Raw genomic sequence first — 5,141 nt, forward strand, 5'->3', positions numbered from 1 at the left:
AAATTTATCACAAAAAGTTTATTGTGGCGAGTGTGGCTTGTCGCCAATAATAATTATTTGCGACGACTTCATAAATCGTCGCTAAATATATCTTATTTGCGAGGATTTTACACGTCGCCATCGTATATCGTAAAACGTTGCTAAATATGAAAGTCGTTGCGAATAAAGACGTTTTGCGACAAGTCCTCATCGTCGCTAATAAGCTCACACTTGTCGCAAAAGCTTCACTACCAGAAAACTGGGTAAAGGCTACGGATAAAAGCCATAGCTAAAGACCTATGGCTATAGTTTTAGTCCGTAGCATAATTGTGTCGTAGGTGCCGAAACCTATGGCTACGAATTTAATCCGTAGCCATAAATTACTATAGCTACAAATATAATCCGTAGCAATCATTTCTGTAGCCAAAAGTACCTACAACTATAGATAGTATTTGTAGCTAAAAGTAGTGCTGGATCCATCGTAATACGTTTGTCAAATTACCAGCTACGGTCAATATCCGTAGTTGTTGCCTACATTTAAAATTTTTTTATAATCATTCATTCATTTACCACCTGCATAATCATTCATTCAATAATGAATCAATTACAATCCTTCATTCAATCAATTACAATTACAATCCTTCATTCAAGTATGATGTCCATACTTGTAGACAACCTTATCATAAAGGGCTTGTATAATGTAATCCTCCTGCACCAAGAACAAGGAAAAAGAAAAAACGGGGGGAGAGAGAGCACCTGTCAATCCTTCATTCAAGTATGACATCCATACGTGTAGACAACCTTACCATAAAGGGCTTGTATAATGCAATCCTCCTGCACCAAGAACAAGGAAAAAGAAAAAACTGGGGGAGAGAGATCACCTGTGAATGGAGCTCCTATATCAAAGGAAGGACCTGGTTGAGCTACAAGTAGATCAATGAGTTCTCAAGATTTTATATTACTTTAAGCATACACTTCTTGGAAAAAGAAATTATGTTAAGGACTCTCACTCTACACCAATTTACTCTAATAATTGTCCAAAAAAGAAAATTAATATAAATGGCCATCGTTTCATCAATGTGTGTGTAGCCATCATTCCACTGTAGATCAATTGTACCTCTAATTTATAATATAATGAAGACTTAAAAATTTGATACACTTTTTATAACCTCTAGTAGTTGATCAGAAGTAACAAGAACAATATTTTTTTTCTTTTTAATAACCTACAAAAGAAAAGAGAAGAAGCCTATATGCATCATACCATCATGGCTCAGCAGTCCATGTCTGGTATGGGCATCTTCCAGTAATTCCAAGAGTTAAATCCCTCGATAGTTGCATTCCTAGAGCAAATAACTGAAGCAGAAACTGTGACAGCTCACCACTTCATTTGCAGATTCTCCAGAAAGAACAATAATATAATAAAAAAGCCCACAATTAATTAAAGACCAATGACATGAAGCTCAAAACTAATATCAGATGGTTCAGCAAGCTGGATCAGGTAAATCTTTCATAAAAATTATGACAACAAACAAAAACATAATCAGAAGTTAGCACAACTTCTACCTGTATATTTCTAATCTTCATTGTTTATGTTAATAAAAATAAGGATAAATTACAAAGTACCCTTGGATATGCAACAAATAGCATTTTAAATCTAGGACTTCAATGCAAATCATTCATCCAACTGGCACTCCACCCCAAAATTGACAAAATCTTATCAGAGCAATCATGCAACAAAAACAGATCACAATGACAAACAATCTGCTAGATCTCTTCATTGTGAACCACTGACAAACAAATTACATAATTACTAAAACTGTTTTCACAATTGCAGTTTATTTAAAAATTGTATTAGTGGAGAACCCTTTTAACATGATCAAAGATATGAAAAAATAAGGAAAACATTGTGGTTTCAATTAAATAAATTTCCATAAAGAAGAAACCATGTAGCAGCTTCTTGTATGACTTCAAGAAAATAAGAGTTACCCATCAGTTTTAAGTGAAACATCAGAAAAATTTTCTACTCTGGACACAAGCAGATGTTGCTTCAAATGTGGTGGTTTGGATCATATCGCCAAGGATTGTGCCGATAGCCCAACTACAAAGAAGCAAAATCCTAAATACAATTTTTTTTTTAGAGATATCCAACCAACTTTTCCATGTTGCATTTGTCCTAAAAATTAAGCACTAGTTACAACCATCAAGATATGCGTATATAACTAATTGGCATCAGTGCAAGATAGAAGAGTCAATCTCACCAAGAGGGTGATAATAGTGGAAATAACACAGCATCAATTGGAGACAAAAAGACACATGAACAGGTCCAGTCCAAAAAGAAGATTGAGCCCATGTGCAATGCCCATAATCTGTTATAGTCAACATAAATAAGTATGTTAGAGATATCCAAAAACGGTTCCAGCTATCAAACCAAGTATGGTAGTATTAAGAATTGGAAAATCCTAAAATTGCAAGTGAATTGTGACTGAAGGGAGAACAAATGAAGAAGAAACTTTAGCAATCCAACTGACTTAACACACCCACCAAGGATCAAATGTTAGTACGCCATTAAATAAGCATCAAAGCATTTACACCCAATTTCCTGAAAATCAAATCTAAACCTACGAATATAGGATAAAATGAATCAAATAATAAGAACATAAATTACAAGATACCGTAACTTCTTAGAAGAGTTGTACGTACAATTCAACCAAATTTGTAAAGCAAACTCATGCCCAAACAACAGGAAGAGTTGTACCTAGAATTTGTTCAACCGAGGCTAAATCCAATTTTTAACTTCAGTTCTTAATAACCGAGGCTAAATTTAGTTTTTTGCCTCTAATAATATCATAATCAATCAATGATTATACCTGTGCATGTTTCACCCATTTAACATTCATCAAAACAAAATAATCAACACAATACCAATAAAACAGTTAACGGTCTATTTAATGTTTTCAAAACAGACTACAAATGCACATGAATGCCGTTTTCCATGCTACAAATGTTTATAGCAATACAACCTTCCACGTAACCACATAGCCTTATATTGCCAAACAGGCAAAACCGTACATCAGCTGGGACTGAAAGTAGCTGCAAAATCTACTCCAAAGACACCACCAAACAATCAATGATTACACACCTACTCAAAAGACACCACCATACACTAGTTAAGAAAAAAGATTGAGAACATTCAATTCAAGTACTGAAACTTTAAATTTCTGCTTTCATTTGTTCTACATCCGGCCACTTCGTTATTTTCTTTTTTCAGTTGAAAGATAATGAAAACATTATTGTGAAACAAATTTGGAAAGAAAGAAAAACTAGACAGAACACCACTTCTCATGTCGTGAAAGGCATGGCACAAAACAAAAATAACAGGAAAATAGGTGAAATACCCCAAGCTTATGAACTCTGTAATGTTGACATCGGGTGCAAGAACAAGCTATCATGAGGTGGGTCCAATTGCACAGTTGCTCTAGCACCATTCCAAGGAAGCCTCAAGATCAACTTTCTCTCTCTACATTAAATGAGAGCTTGTCACACCATATGCAGGATCCATGTGCTACTCTAAGGCTTCCAAGAAGAGAACTGTTCCCTGCAACCTTCTTATTCATTAATTTGTAGACAACTCATTCTACTCATTACCCCACGGCCTAACTCAGATGGAGTTGATAAAAGTGATCACATACAAAAGATTTATTTACTTAAACCAAGTAGTAACCACCTTTGTGAATGTTGGTTGTGATCACTTGAGAGATCTTTGGATATGCCCAGATAATATAAATCCACGAGATAACACATCATAAACCTACATAACTAGGCTTAACAAGTTTTAGATGAGAGGAGAGGATGTAACCATTCTGCCTTTTGGGTTTGATTGTATAGATGGAAGCTGGTTTTTCTATGAATTCTGATTTACCAGTAAGATCATTAGATTATTTATTTATTTTTTCCATTTGTACAAAACCATTTTCAAGCTGAAAATTAGTCTTATTTTCTCCTTTACCTACCCTCATCTTTCACTTCACGGATCAAACAATTAGATCTGCCATACATACTTCATGGCAGAGAGCATATTTATCTAAAATAAGAGCACATGATATCACTAGTCAGGTGACCATACAAGCTAAGAACAACATAACTGAATCATAAAAAAGCAACCTTGATGCAATAGACTTCTTGATGCACGATGGTTACCAATGGATGGATGGCCATGAATCATGATCAACCTGAAATCCAAATCTCTATTCTTTGAGAACAGATTAATGCAATAATTTCAAAACAAAAGCATAGTCCTAAGACAAATCCCGCCTTCTCTCAGGAAATTCAACAAATAGCTAATGTACAAACCGTATCCCTAATTTTCAACTGAATTAGAAGAGAATATGGACGGATTTACCTATAAGAACCTGACGCTCGGGATGATGGAGGGGTTATGCAAAAACCATATCCCCTGATTCTCCTGAAATCAGCAAATCCATCCCGGATCCACCACCAGATCGACAATGGAAATGAGTGCAGCGGCAACGGGTGTAGCGAGTTCCTACCATGACAACGAGGTGAAAATGATGGGGTTTGGACGGTGCTGAAATGTTGTGATTGGAGATGGGTTAGGGTTGACATTGATCAGAGAGGTGGAGGGAGAACAAGAGTCGCAAGGAGTGAGGGAGAGCCAGAGGGAGAGCAGGAGGGAAAGCGAGAAACGAAAAGGCCTTGAAAGAGGGTTTCGAAAATACCTCTTTCAAAATGAGTTTTTGATTTACGCTGAACAATGTGAGTTTAACACCAAATTATATACTAAATTAAGTTTTCAGCCATACATTTAAGGGCCCATTTACCAGATAGTTAAGATTGTATAATATGGGTACAAGATAAATATTAACCATCTACGAGAGGACCCACTATTTGGATGGTCTGGATAACTTTATATCATTTCCACTAGTGACTACATAAATCACCACCATTTTACATTGGACCCAAAACTAGCACATTTAAGACTAAAACTAACTCCACGTGGGGCACAACGTGAGCTTTTCCATGGTGTAAGCGTGTCTTTTACTGTGACGAGTAGAGCCCATGGTTCCAAAATCTAGGCCATTGATTACTTGATTCTGTATGTTGGGTGGGGCCAACCGTGATGTTTGTGAGAAATCCACCACGTC

General features: G+C 36.0%; 1 long non-coding RNA gene across 1 annotated transcript; it reads right to left on the minus strand.

The window, feature by feature from the left end:
- Positions 1–3,837: 3,837 nt before the first annotated feature.
- On the minus strand, positions 3,838–4,645 carry LOC131250101 (uncharacterized). The gene is made up of 3 exons (XR_009173061.1): positions 4,379–4,645; positions 4,141–4,208; positions 3,838–4,060 (listed from the first exon to the last, which is right to left on the minus strand). It is a non-coding gene; the product is annotated as an uncharacterized LOC131250101 (long non-coding RNA).
- Positions 4,646–5,141: the final 496 nt, after the last annotated feature.

This window comes from Magnolia sinica, chromosome 6, assembly GCF_029962835.1.
Source record: "Magnolia sinica isolate HGM2019 chromosome 6, MsV1, whole genome shotgun sequence".
In the NCBI taxonomy this organism is placed as follows: domain Eukaryota; kingdom Viridiplantae; phylum Streptophyta; class Magnoliopsida; order Magnoliales; family Magnoliaceae; genus Magnolia; species Magnolia sinica.